At 35.7% G+C, this 14,358-nt stretch overlaps 1 protein-coding gene across 8 annotated transcripts in view; it reads right to left on the bottom strand.

Annotated features, from left to right (window-relative positions):
- Positions 1-14,358, bottom strand: part of LOC144303998 (peptidyl-prolyl cis-trans isomerase NIMA-interacting 4-like) — a 139,136-nt gene that overhangs the window by 45,161 nt on the left and 79,617 nt on the right. Inside the window, exon 4 of one of the 8 annotated variants that reach the window (XR_013370971.1) lies at positions 354-2,309. The exons of the other annotated variants lie outside the window; for them this stretch is intronic. The gene's annotated coding sequence lies outside the window, so the exon portion shown is untranslated. Of the gene's footprint in view, positions 1-353; positions 2,310-14,358 lie in introns of those variants that run through there. 8 annotated transcript variants of the gene reach the window in all.

The raw sequence follows: 14,358 nt of genomic DNA, 5'->3' as shown, positions 1-14,358 counted from the left end.
TTTGTGTCAGTGCCATACTGTTTTGATTACTATAGCTTTGCAGTATATTTTGAAATCTGGTATTATGATAGCTACAGCTTTGTTCTTCTTTTTTTCAAGATTGCTTTGGCAATCCAAGGTCTTTTGTTGTTCCATACAAATTTTAGAATTATTTGTTCTAGTTCTGTGAAAAATGTTCTTGGTATTTTGATAGGAATAACACTAAGTCTATAGATTGGTTTGGGTAGTATGAACCTTTTAATAATATTGGTTCTTCTAGTCCATAAGTTTGGAATATTTTTCATTTGTTCGTGTGATCGTCAATTTCTTTCATCAATATTTAATAGTTTTCAGAGTACAGGCCTTTTACTTCATTGTTTTTTTTTTTTTTTTTCTTTTAAAGGTGTTTTTTTTTAATGTATTATTATTATTTTTGTTTTGGTCACACGTCTTGATATTTATCCAAAGGAGCTGGAAACTATGTTCACATAAAAACATACACATGGATATTTGTAGCAGATTTAATCATAATTGTGAAAACTTGTAAGTAATCAAGATGTCCTTCTGTTCATGAATGGATAAACTGTGGTATATCCAAACAGTGAATTATTATTCAATACTACAAAGGAATTAGTTGTCAAGTCTTAAAAAGACATGGAGGAAACCTAAAAATATATTACTAAATAAAAGAAGCCCACCTGAGAATGCTACATACTGTATGATTTCAACTATATGACATTCTAAAAAGGCAAAATTATAGAGACAGTAAAAAGATCAGTTGTTAAGGTTTAGGGAGAAGGGAGCAATGAATAGTTGAAGTACAGAGGAATCTGTTCTGTATAACACTATAATGGTAGAAACACGTTATACATTTTTCCAAACCAACAGAATATATAACTCACCAAACTTACTCTTACATTTCATTAAGGAGAAAAGGGTCACATGGCCACTATTATCTGAAAGCTATTGCTTGGAAATAAAGATTTTAGCAGATCATTTTGCCAATTTCTCTAAAAATCGAAGTTATTCAGTTTCATATCTTTTCTTTGGCCACTACCTACAGATGTTTTTCTTTTGGAAAATTGCCATTTTATCTCGGTTTGCAAACTTAGTGCTATAACGTGGTTCAAGTGTCTGTTCTGCTAGTCATTTCCTTTTCTTCATACCAAATTTTGGTTATTTTTGCCTTCTTTCTCTTATTCCTTGAATAATTTTCCTAGTAGTTTACCTATTTTAATTGTTTTTTTTTAAAGAATTGATGTTAAAAAGTAATATATTTTTCATGCTTTATAATTCAACACAAAAGTTTATTAGAGGCTAATGGTGAATTTGCTGCCTCCACCTGTAACTTCAATTTATTAATTGTAATTTTAATTATAAATCTATTGTTAGCAATTGTTAAGATAGCAATGGTTAATATTTATGTTAAGTTTTAAGTAAATTTTGAATATTATTAAATAATATTAAATTATGTATGTTATTCAGAGTAAACTGATAGTTATTGGGAATGAAGTAAATTTTTAGATTTCTATACATGTTGTTTCTCCTCCAACTCCTTTTAATTTTTATTTCTTCTCAGCATTGCTATTAATTTTTATAGAAGTTAAGAAATCAAAGGAGAAGATAAAAAGATCATAATCAAGCTATTGGGTTTGATATTACCCAAAGGGTAATAGTAGGAATACTACAGACAGAAATTAATAATGTATATTAATAATATACATCGGTTTTGACCTGTGAGGATACTACTAAAACTAGAGGTTGTATCTCAATGTTCACTCATCTTTAGAAAGAAAATTTATGAGTTTAACCCCCAACTCCATGTCCAAATACATGTTATATCACTTACTTTCAGTGGATGGAGTTTTAACACAAATAATGTCAAAATTGACCAGTTTCACAATTGAGTATTTTATCATGTATCATAAGCCTTACAAAATAAATATGAGTGTTCAAGAGCAGCATTAATTAAATAAAAAGTCTCTGTGTGTATGTGTGTGTGTGAGAGACAGAGAGAGACAAAGACAGAGACAGAGAGACAAAGAAAAATTTATGTTAAGTGTGTAATAATACATGGCCTTGTTTTTTTTTTTTTTTTCCTTTTCTGATAACAGAGATTGTGTTGATAATAAAAGAAAGGTGGTAGGTAGGTAGGTATGTAGATAGATAGGTAAACTCAGGTGTTCTGAAAAGTTGAAACTATTAAATGACATGCAGTCTTAAGTCTAATGTATGATACAAAGTCATCAATACCTATAGGCACAAATATTATCAAATCTTCATTTAGAACAGACGAAACCTTATATCCCCCTTCTTCAGGCCCAGGACACCTAAAAAGGAATATACAGTTAAAAGTATTAGGTTATCCATGGAGATATCTAAAATGTTTCTTTCATTTCTCTCTTCCACAACAGAGGCTTTAGGCTTTACCTTAGGAGTGGAGTGAATGCCTCCCAAGGTTATCCTGAATAGTACTTTTAAAAATCTAACACTTGAATTGAACATAATAGGTTTAACACCTTAGACACTCCAGGGGGCAGAAATCTTTGCCTTTCTAAGTAAGAGCTATCTTCTGTCAGCCCACAGAAACGTTATAGAAAATAGAAAGTGTCAATAGAAATGTCATCTAAAACCAGAGCTTGTAAGCTGCAAACTATTCTGTAAATTGTTTTTGACACCTGGCTATCACCTGTTATACATTGGTGCTATCTACAAATGTCCCCTATTTATAATAAATGTTCTAAGCAGTCCACATTATCCTTGCAGGTACTTCATATTTTACATTCAATTTGTAATACTATTCTCAGATGGTCTACACTAAATTGAGCCAGATAATAACTGATCACCTGGAATAAATGCTATTGGGAGTTTCCTCAGATGGTTCTAATTTTCTTATGTTACAAGTTCAAAATTTTTATGAGACTCCTAAGATGGGTCCCATGATAAAATAAGTTTGGAAAATGATCTATTAGCTAGCTCTCTCTTTAAAATAAAATAATAAAGTCTCTGAATAGTAAAAGAAGTAGAAAAAAAATATTTGATGATGTTATTCCAAACATTTAACCAAAAATTCCCTCTTATGTTACACACTTCAAATTAAACATGTTAACATCTTGCACCACTGATTTTTAGTAGACACATTTTGGGAAATAACTTTATGTTGCTGTGCAAATTTGTATTACACATATGTTTTAAAGGCTCTAAAATTGGTTTTAGAAGCTGTTTTAAATGATTTTATCTGTTTCAATAGAAACAGAAAGCTGCATAGGCCATTCAATAGCCCTAGGTACAATGGCACTCAAACAGGGAGCACAGCCCATGGTTATTTGGTCTGCAGAGCAAAAGTGGTAGCCTCACCTGACCAGAGCATTCACTTCACACTATGGCCTAAGTCTCTAAGCAGTGAGCTATATAGTCCCTGCTCAGCGCCAGGAAAGGAAACAATTCATAGCCCCATCTGCTACCCATCTTCTTACCAACCAATAATTTATTTAAATGTAAATGGATTAAATTCTCTAATTAAAAACATAGAAAGGCTGAATTGATCAAAAATAATATCTAACAATATACTGCCTACAAGAGAGTAATTTTAGCTTTAAAATTAAAGACTGAGAATAAAGCAATGGAAAAAGACATTTCAATCAAATGGTAATCAAAAAAGGCAGAAGTAGTTTATATATATATAAATATATATATTATATTTATAATAATATAATATATTATATAAATATAATATATATATAATATATATTGTTACATGTAACACTGCATACTGTTTTAAATAGGAGACAACTCAGGACTTATTATTCATAGGAGACTGGCCTGAGAAAACTGGAGGACAAGTTCTTACAACACTTTAAATATTTCACTCCACTCTCCTCTTGCTCCTATTTTTTTTTTTTCCTCCTGGCTTCTTTCAAGATTTTTGTTGTTTTGTATATATATATATATATATAATATAATATAATATAATATAATATATTTATATATATAAATAAATATACATATAAATATATATATTATATTATATATATAAATATTATATATTTATATATATATATCAGACAAAATAGACTTTTAAAATGGTAAAAAGGGACAAAGCCCTTATATAATGATAAAGGGATGAATATATCCAGAAGATAGAAAAATTGGAAATATTTATGCACCCAACATTGAGGCACCTAACTATAGAAAGCAAAAGCTAACAAAGCTACAAGGAGAAATAAATAGTAATACAATAATAGTTAAAGACTATCTCTCAAAATGGATAAATCATGCAGAGAATCAATAAATGGTGGACTTGAACAACACTATAGGCCAAATAGACCTAACAGATATATACAGAACGATGTATTCAATAACAGTAGAATGCACATTCTTCTTAAGTGCACATGGAATGTTTCCTAGGCTAGACCATATGTTAGACCACAAAACAAGTCTTAGCAAATTCAGGAAGATTGTAATCATATCAAGTATCTTCTTTAACCACATGGCATGAAATTAGAAACCAATAATGAGGAAAATTAGAAAATTCATGAACACAAAAATTAAACAACACTCTTCCTGAACAATCAATGGACCAAAAAAATAAATTAGAAATGAAATAAAAAGTTTTTTAAGGCAAATGAAAATGGAAACACAACATCCCAGAACTTGTGGAATGCAGCAAAAGCTATTTTAAGATAGAAATTAATAGCAATAAATACATCAGGAAACAAGAAAGACGAAATATAAACAAACTATCTGTGCTTTAAGGAATTAAAAAAAGAAAAACAAACTGAGCCCAGAGTTAGCAGACAAAAGTAATAATAAAAATTAGAGCAGAAATGAATGAAATAGAGACGAGGGAAACAATAGAAATGATTAACCAAATTAAGAATTAGTTCTCTGAAAAGCTGAAGTAAATTACCAAGTTGTTAGCTAGACTAGCCAAAATAAAAAAGAGAGAGGACTCAAATCAACAAAATTGTAAGTGATAAAGGACACATTACAATGGTTACCACAGAAATTCAAAGAATCATAAAATAACTCTATGAACAACTACCAACTAACAGGTTGAACAGTTAGCAGAAATGGAAAAATTCTCAGAAACATATAACTTACCAAGACTGAATCAGGAGAGAAAATACTAACAAACCAAATTCGGAAGCAAAACTGATCACTTTGGATGTAAGTATGATTTAACATATGCAAAGGAACAGAATAAATGTTGAAAACAATAATGACTGAAAAATTTCCAAAACTAATGACACCAAACCACAGATTCAGGACACTTAGCAAACACTAAGCAATGTAAATACCAAAAAATCTTTACCGGGGAATATCATATTCACACTGTACAAAACACAAAACAACAAAAATCTTGAAAGAAGCCAGGAGGAAAAAAAAAAAAATAGGAGCAAGGAGAGAGTGGAGTGAAATATTTAAAGTGTTGTAAGAACTTGTCCTCCAGTTTTCTCAGGCCAGTCTCCTGTGAATAATAAGTCCTGAGTTGTCTCCTATTTAAAACAGTATGCAGTGCTACATGTAACAAATAACTTGGCTGGATATAAAAGCCTTGGTTCTTCTCTCTTCTCTTAAATATCCTGGAGATGTTACTTCACTGTGGACTAACACTGAATGTTGCTGGGGAGAAGTATAATGCCAACCTGATTTATTTTCCTTATAAGTGACTTATTTTCATCCAATGGTCCAAAAATTTCTTCCTTTAACCAAAGTCTAATGATTTTACTATAATAAATTTCACTGTTAAGAATTCTGAATAAATATTCCTGGGTACATGTTGTGCCTTTTTAATTTATAGTTAAAATTGTCCTTTAATTCAGGGAAGTTTTCTTGAATTATGGTTTTAAATATTTGTTCAATTTTAATTTTTATTTATATTTTCCATGATTTTGTTTGTATTCTTCCTAATATAATGTGATCATCACTTACTGTTGCCTGGTCATCTTTTACCAGACTTGTACTTCTGATTTGATGACTTCCTTCATAGTCAGTTTATTAAAAGATCATCAAATTTAGTTTGCAAAGTTATGTTCTAGAATTCAAGGGTTTTGTAACTATTTTTAAAACTTATCTGTTGAAAAGTTATGCCATACTTGCTTGCTCTTTCCTTCTTTCTTTTCTATCTTTCTTTGTTTCTTTCTTTTTTCTTAGAATAACTTGTTAGAATTTTAAGATAATATAGCTGGGTATATGTTAAATTTGGTCATAATACTATTAACTAACTCTATTATCATATTCCTGGACTGCTTACCTTGTATGCAGCACTGCTTCCCTAATTCCTGTGGCCATATAAGATTTGGTCACCAAGAATATATATCACTTTTCTCTAATGAAGAAAAATAAGGTGTCTTTGACATCATAGCACCATATATCTCACTAAAAATAGACTGAATTTACAATATTCTGCTCTTTCACTGGCATTTTGAAGAAAGGAGGTGTCTCATTTTCAAACTGGATCCATGGACAAGTTAATTGAGATTCTCAGCCAGGTGATTTATGCAAACTCTAATATATGTATAAATATACATATATAATATATAATACATAACATATATAACATGTATAACATATATATGTATAACATGTTATATATGTTATATATAATATGTTTATATTTAGGAATTGGGTTTGTTATTTTCCTTATATTCACAAGGGAGTCCAAGAACAACAACAACAAAAAGTTAAGGGTCATTTGCATGGAAGAAAGAGTACGAAAATAAGACCTAAGGCAATCACAGTTTGTGACATTTACTAGCTGTGTCAGCATATCACTTACTACTTCTAAGGAATCAATGATTTTAAAGTTTTTGTACTTTGAAAATCCTGTGATTCTAAGGCTAGAAACTTTTCTCAAATGCTGGCACTGTCAACAAATCTATAAGAGCAATGCACAGATATCCCTTCCTTGTTATCTTCATTATGTGGTGCAATAATTCAATTTTGCTTTAGTCAGAATTGTGGCCAGCTGAGTATAAAGCTTTAAAATACTTTTAGTCTTAGACCTAAAAGACATTGAAGATCTAACAGAGTGCACAAATTCTAGTTCTTGAAGCCACTATTTTTTAGGACATTTAGATTGAGCTTTCAAGGTCAGAGTTAAAAGAGAACACTTAATTTAGAAGGAAAGCTGCTGTGGACAGCAATATAAAGTTCACACAGAAAAAGATTAGTCATTTTTCTCTAGTTATTTTCATGCTCAGGTTAGAAGTTAAGGTAGTAAGAAATCACTCAAAGGAAATTTCTAACAACCATTCGTTCCTCAACTCCACTCCCTTCACAGCTTATTAAAGAAAAAACAAAACAAAAACAAATTTGGTATAAGACATTTGAATCTATGAAAAAGTCTATATTTTCTAGGCAACAATATAATATGACTTGAATGATAAAAGAAGACTATCATTTAAAGTAGTGGTATTTGAAGTGGATTCCTTATAACTCTACCTCAGTAGTCACTTATTCTAGCAAATGAGTATCAAAATAAATGAGACTTAAAGACCTTTTTTAAATTAGAATTTTCTTTTTAATCTATTATGATCTCTTATAAGGTTTTGGATGAAAAAAGTTTCAGCACTAAACTAGTTGAATAAATATGTGTTTGAAAATGATAACTATAAGGCAAAATGAGGTTAGGAAGACTCTGGTGGAGTTCTCCATTGAGGAAGTGCTACTCTTTTACTGTACATGGGAATTGCAGATAAAAAAGTCAGTCCAGAACATGACCTTCATTTTCCAAATGGTAGAGGGAAAGGTACTACAGAGACTCTCTTAACCTCCAAATAACTTAATCTAACATTAATCGACAATATAAAATATACTGACTTAAATGCATTTAGCTAGGAGGCTAATCTCTGCTATGCTATGCTCTATAGCTTTTATCAGTTCAATTATACATTCACCAAAATTAGCTGCACTTTTCCCAAGACCCATTATATCATTGTAATTGTCATTGTAATTATGTAATTTAACTAAATATTGCATAATCAAGTGAGTGAGTAGTTTATAATAGAAGACAGCTGTATGTATCTATGAATGTTTTTGAGATTTTCAATAATAATGAGTTTCTTAAAAATTGCTGCTCAATTAAAATGGGCAAGGCACCTCTAAAAGTCTGGAAAGTTTATAAAATATAAGTATTTCTGGAGAAGGTGGGGAAGATGGTGGAGTAGAGGATCCTGAGCTTATCTTGTCTCATGGACACACTGAGGAAACATCTACATCTATGCAACTAACTCTAAAAATGGCCTGAAGATCAGCAGAACAGATCTTCCACAGCTAGTCATAGAGAGATGGCAAAATCAACAAGGGTAAGAGGGGAAAAATGCAGTCAAGAACCAAATTCCCAGGACAACTAAAACACAAATGGGAGGGAAATCACAAGCATAGGGGAGTGAGGGGATTAAATCCCATATCAGGCAGCTCCAGCTCTGGAGACTCACACTGGGAAGACAAGTCCTTATAACACTTGACTTTGAAAATCAGTGAGGTTTAACTCCAAGAGAGCTAGAGGGTTATAGGAAACTAAGTCCCAGGCCTTAAAGAATCAGCAAGCTAATGAGGCACAAGGCACAGCACAGAAGCAGCAGTTTGAAAAGTGCCTGAATCATACACGAAGTGGATTTACTGACCAAGAATATGTGCTAGAAGGGCAGGGATCTGCAAGAGATTTCACTGGGAATAAAAGTGTGTGGCTTTGCCTTTTTTTTTTTTTTTTTTTTTTTAAGACTGCCCGCAAACCAAATAGGTGGGTCCATGCAGGAGCCAGTGCTAACATTGTCCATCTACCTTGTTGGCACTGTAATCTACAAACTATAAATTGAAGATTACATTAGCAAATAGAAAGCTATATCATGCTCAGGGATCAGAAGAACTAATATTTTTAAAATGCCCATACTACTCAAAGCAAACTACAGATTCAGTGCAATCCTTATCAAACTACCAATAGCATTTTTCACAGAACTAGAACAAAGAATCCTAAAATGTATATGGAACCATAAAAGATTCCATACAGCCAAAACAATCTTGGGAAAAAAGAACAAAGCTGTAAGTATCACAATCCCAGATTTCAAGATATACAACAAAGCTATAGTAATCAAAACAGTGTGGTACTGGCAGAAAAATAGACACATAGATTAATGCAACAGGACTGAGAGCCCAGAAATGAGCCCACACCTATATGGTCATTTAATCTATGACAATGGAGGCAAGAATATACGATGGGAAAAAAGACAGTCTTCAATAAATGGTGTTGAAAAAATAAAATAGCTATATGCAAAACAGTGAAACTGGACTACTTGCATACACCAGCCACAAAAATAAATTCAAAATGGATTAAATACCTAAATATGAGACCTGAAACCATAAAATTCCTACAATAAAATAGAGGTAGTAATCTCTTGGACATAAGTTTAGCAGTGTATTTATGAATATGTCTCCTTGAGCAATGGAAACAGAAGCAAAAATAGACTATTGGAACTATACCAACATATGTAAAAAAAGACTTTGCATAGCAAAGAAACCAGCAGCAAGACAAAAAGACAACCTAGTTAATGGGAGAAGAAATATAAAGAACTTATACAAACCAAAACGAAACCCCCCCAAAAAAATCTGATTAAAAAATGAACAGGGAAAGGGCAGGGCAAGATGACGGAAGAGTAGGGTCCCCAAGTCACCTGTCCCCACCAAATTACCTAGAGAACCTTCAAATCATCCTGAAAATCTACGAATTCGGCCTGAGATTTAAAGAGAGACCAGCTGGAACGCTACAGTGAGAAGAGTTCGCGCTTCTATCCAGGTAGGAAGACGGGGAAAAAGAAATAAAGACACAAAAGGCCTCCAAGGGGGAGGGGCCCGCGAGGAGCCGGGCTGAGGCCGGGGCGAGTGTCCCCAGGACAGGAGAGCCCCGTCCCGGAGGAGCAGGAGCTGCACCGACCTTCCCGGGGGAAAGGGGCTCGCGGGGAGGTGGAGCAGGACCCAGGAGGGCGGGGACGCCCTCGGGCTCCCGGGGACACTAACAGGCACCTGCGCCCCGGGAGAGTGCGCCGAGCTCCCTAAGGGCTGCAGCGCGCACGGGGGACCCGGAGCAGCTCGGGGGGGCTCGGGGGCGGCTCCGCGGAGGGGGCTGCGGGGCGGGAGCGGCTCGGGGTAGGGGGCTCGGCAGAGGAAGAGGCTCCATGCGGAGGGGGCTGCGCGGCCAGGAGCGGGATTCCAACAGCGCGGGCCGGGAGCACAGGGCGCCGGGACACAGCCCAGGATCCGGCCTCCCCCGGGACAGGCAGAGGCCGGGAGGGCCCAGGACAGCGAGGACGCTCCTGCCCCAGCTGAGCAGATCAGCGGCCCCGCCCCGGAGCCTCCAGGCCCTGCAGCCCGAGAGCTCCGGAGCTACTGCGGGGGCTGACTCCAGGGCTCCAGAGCTGGCCCCGCCACTGCGGTTGTTCCTCCTGGGGCCTCACGGGGTGAACAACCCCCACTGAGCCTCACAGTGGCCTCACTGGATAAGCAGGTTAAACACCTTTCACATGGACCTGCACCAGACAGGGGGCTGAGCAGCTACCCCAAGGGCTAACACCTGAAAATCAGCACAGCAGGCCCCTCCCCCAGAAGACCAGCTAGACCCACAGGGGAAAAACAAATTATTGACCAAGCAGCACTGGAAAGTTCCAGGGGAAGTCGAGGGACTTACAGTATACAGAATCAGAGGATACTCCCTCTTGTTTTTTTTGTTTGTTCGTTTTTTGATTTCTGTTTGCTTCCCTCCCCTTTTTTCTTTTTTTTTCTTTTCTTCTCTTTTTTTCCCTTTTTTTCCTCTTCTTTTTATTCCTTTTTTCATTTTTTCTTTTTCTTTCCTTCTTTCTCTTCTCTCTTTTCCTCCTTTTCCCAATACAACTTGTTTTTGGACACTCTGCACTGAGCAAAATGACTAGAAGGAAAACCTCACCTCAAAAGAAAGAGTCAGAAACAGTCCTCTCTGCCACAGAGTTACAAAATCTGGATTACAATTCAATGTCAGAAAGCCAATTCAGAAGCACTATTATAAAGCTACTGGTGGCTCTAGAAAAAAGCATAAAGGACTCAAGAGACTTCAGGACTGCAGAATTTAGATCCAATCAGGCAGAAATTAAAAATCAATTGAATGAGATGCAATCCAAACTAGAAGTCCTAACCACAAGGATTAACGAGGTGGAAGAACGAGTGAGTGACATAGAAGACAAGTTGATGCAAAGAGGGAATCTGAGGAAAATAGAGACAAACAATTAAAAGATCATGAGGATAGATTAAGGGAAATAAGTGACAGCCTGAGGAAGAAAAATCTACCTTTAATTGGGTTTCCCGAGGGCGCCGAAATGGACAGAGGGCCAGAATATGTATTTGAACAAATCATACCTGAAAACTTTCCTAATCTGGGAAGGGAAATAGGCATTCAGATCCAGGATTAGAGAGATCCCCCCCTAAAATCAATAAAAACCGTTCAACACCTCGACATCTAATAGTGAAACTTGCAAATTCCAAAGATAAAGAGAAGATCCTTAAAGCAGCAAAAGACAAGAAATCCCTAACTTATGTGGGGAGGAATATCACATTAACAGCAGACCTCTCCACAGAGACCTGGCAGGCCAGAAAGGGCTGGCAGGATATATTCAGGGTCCTAAATGAGAAAAACATGCAGCCAAGAATACTTTATCCAGCAAGGCTCTCATTCAGAATAGAAGGAGAGATAAAGAGCTTCCAAGACAGGCAGCAACTGAAAGAATATGTGACCTCCAAACCAGCTCTGCAAGAAATTTTAAGGGGGACTCTTAAAATTCCCCTTTAAGAAGTCCAATGGAACAATCCACAAAGACAGGGACTGAATAGGTATCATGATGACACTAAACTCATATCTCTCAATAGTAACTCTGAACGTGAACGGGCTTAATGACCCCATCAAAAGGCGCAGGGTTTCAGACTAGATAAAAAAGCAGGACCCATCTATTTGCTGTCTACAAGAGACTCATTTTAGATGTAAGGACACCTACAGCCTGAAAATAAAAGGTTGGAGAACCATTTACAATTCAAATGGTCCTCAAAAGAAACCTAGGGTAGTCATTCTTATATCAGATTAACTAAAATTTATCCCAAATACTGTAGTGAGAGATGAAGAGGGACACTATATCACACTTAAAGAATCTATCCAACAAGAGGACTTAACAATCATCAATATATATGCCCCGAATGTGGGAGCTGCCAAATATATCAGTCAATTAATAACCAAAGTTAAGATATACTTAGATAATAATACACTTATACTTGGTGACTTCAATCTAGCTCTTTCTACACTCGATAGGTCTTCTAAGCACAACATCTCCAAAGAAATGAGAGCGTTAAATGATACACTGGACCAGATGGATTTCACAGATATCTACAGAACTTTATGTCCAAATGCAAATGAATACACATTCTTCTCAAGTGCACATGGAACTTTCTCCAGAATAGACCACATACTGGGTCACAAATTGGGTCTGAACTGATACCAAAAGATTCGGATCGTCCCCTGCATATTCTCAGACCATAATGCCTTGAAATTAGAACTAAATCACAACAAGAAGTTTGGAAGGACCTCAAACACGTGGAGGTTAAGGACCATCCTGCTAAAAGATGAAAGGGTCAACCAGGAAATTAAGGAAGAATTAAAAAGATTCATGGAAACTAATGAGAATGAAGATACAACCATTCAAAATCTTTGGGATACGGCAAAAGCAGTCCTAAGGGGGAAATACATCGCAATACAAGCATCCATCCAAAAACTGGAAATAACTCAAATACAAAAGCTAACCTTACACCTAAAGGAGCTAGAGAAAAAACAGCAAATGGATCCTACACCCAGCAGAAGAGAGTTAATAAAGATTCGAGCAGAACTCAAATGAAATTGAGACCAGAACAACTGTGGAACAGATCAACAAAACCAGGAGTTGGTTCTTTGAAAGAATTAATAAGATAGATAAACCATTAGCCAGCCTTATTAAAAAGAAGAGAGAGAAGACTCAAATTAATAAAATCATGAATGAGAAAGGAGAGATCACTACCAACACCAAGGAAATACAAATGATTTTAAAAACATATTATGAACAGCTATATGCCAATAAATTAGGCAATCTAGAAGAAATGGACACATTTCTGGAAAACCACATACTACCAAACTGGAACTGGAAGAAATAGAAAACCTGAACAGGTCAATAACCAGGGAGGAAATTGAAGCAGTCATCAAAAACCTCCCAAGACACAAAAGTCCAGGGCCAGATGGCTTCCCTGGGTCATTCTATCAAACTTTTAAAGAAGAAACCATATCTATTCTACTAAAGTTGTTTGGAAAGATAGAAAGAGATGGAGTACTTCCAAACTTGTTCTATGAGGCCAGCATCACCTTAATTCCAAAACCAGACAAAGACCCCACCAAAAAGGAGAATTATAGACCAATATCCCTGATGAACATGGATGCAAAAATTCTCAACAAGATACTAGCCAATAGGATACAACAGTACATTAAGAAGATTATTCACCATAACCAAGTAGGATTTATCCCCGGGATGCAAGGCCTGGTTCAACACTCATAAAACAATCAATGTGATTCATCATATCAGCAAGAAAAAAAGCAAGAACCATACAATCCTCTCATTAGATGCAGAGAAAGCATTTGACAAAATACAGCATCCATTCCTGAGCAAAACTCTTCACAGTGTAGGGATAGAGGGAACATTCCTCAACATCTTAAAAGCCATCTACGAAAAGCCCACAGCAAATGTCATTCTCAATGGGGAAGCACTGGGAGCCTTTCCCCTAAGATCAGGAACAAGACAGGGATGTCCACTCTCACCACTGCTATTCAACATAGTACTGGAAGTCCTAGCCTCAGCAATCAGACAACAAAAAGACATAAAAGGCATTCAAATTGGCAAAGAAGTCAAACTCTCCCTCTTCACCGATGACATGATACTCTATAGAAAACCCAAAAGCCTCCACCCCAAGATTGCTAGAACTCATACAGCAATTTGGCAGCGTGACAGGATACAAAATCAATGCCCAGAAGTCAGTGGCATTTCTATACACTAACAATGAGACTGAAGAAAGAGAAATTAAGGAGTCAGTCCCATTTACAATTGCCCCCCAAAGCATAAGATACCTAGGAATAAACCTAACCAAAGAGGTAAAGGATTTATACTCTAAAAACTATAGAACACTTCTGAAAGATATGAGGAAGACACAAAGAGATGGAAAAACATTCCATGCTCATGGATTGAGAGAATTAATATTGTGAAAATGTCAATGTTACCCGGGGCAATTTACACGTTTAATGCAATCCCTATCAAAATACCATGGACTTTCTTCAAGAGTTAGAACAAA

The sequence above is a fragment of the Canis aureus genome, chromosome 33, assembly GCF_053574225.1.
Source record: "Canis aureus isolate CA01 chromosome 33, VMU_Caureus_v.1.0, whole genome shotgun sequence".
NCBI classification, from domain to species: domain Eukaryota; kingdom Metazoa; phylum Chordata; class Mammalia; order Carnivora; family Canidae; genus Canis; species Canis aureus.
Note: the sequence above shows the minus strand (reverse complement) of the source record. Positions and strands in the feature narration are given on the sequence as shown.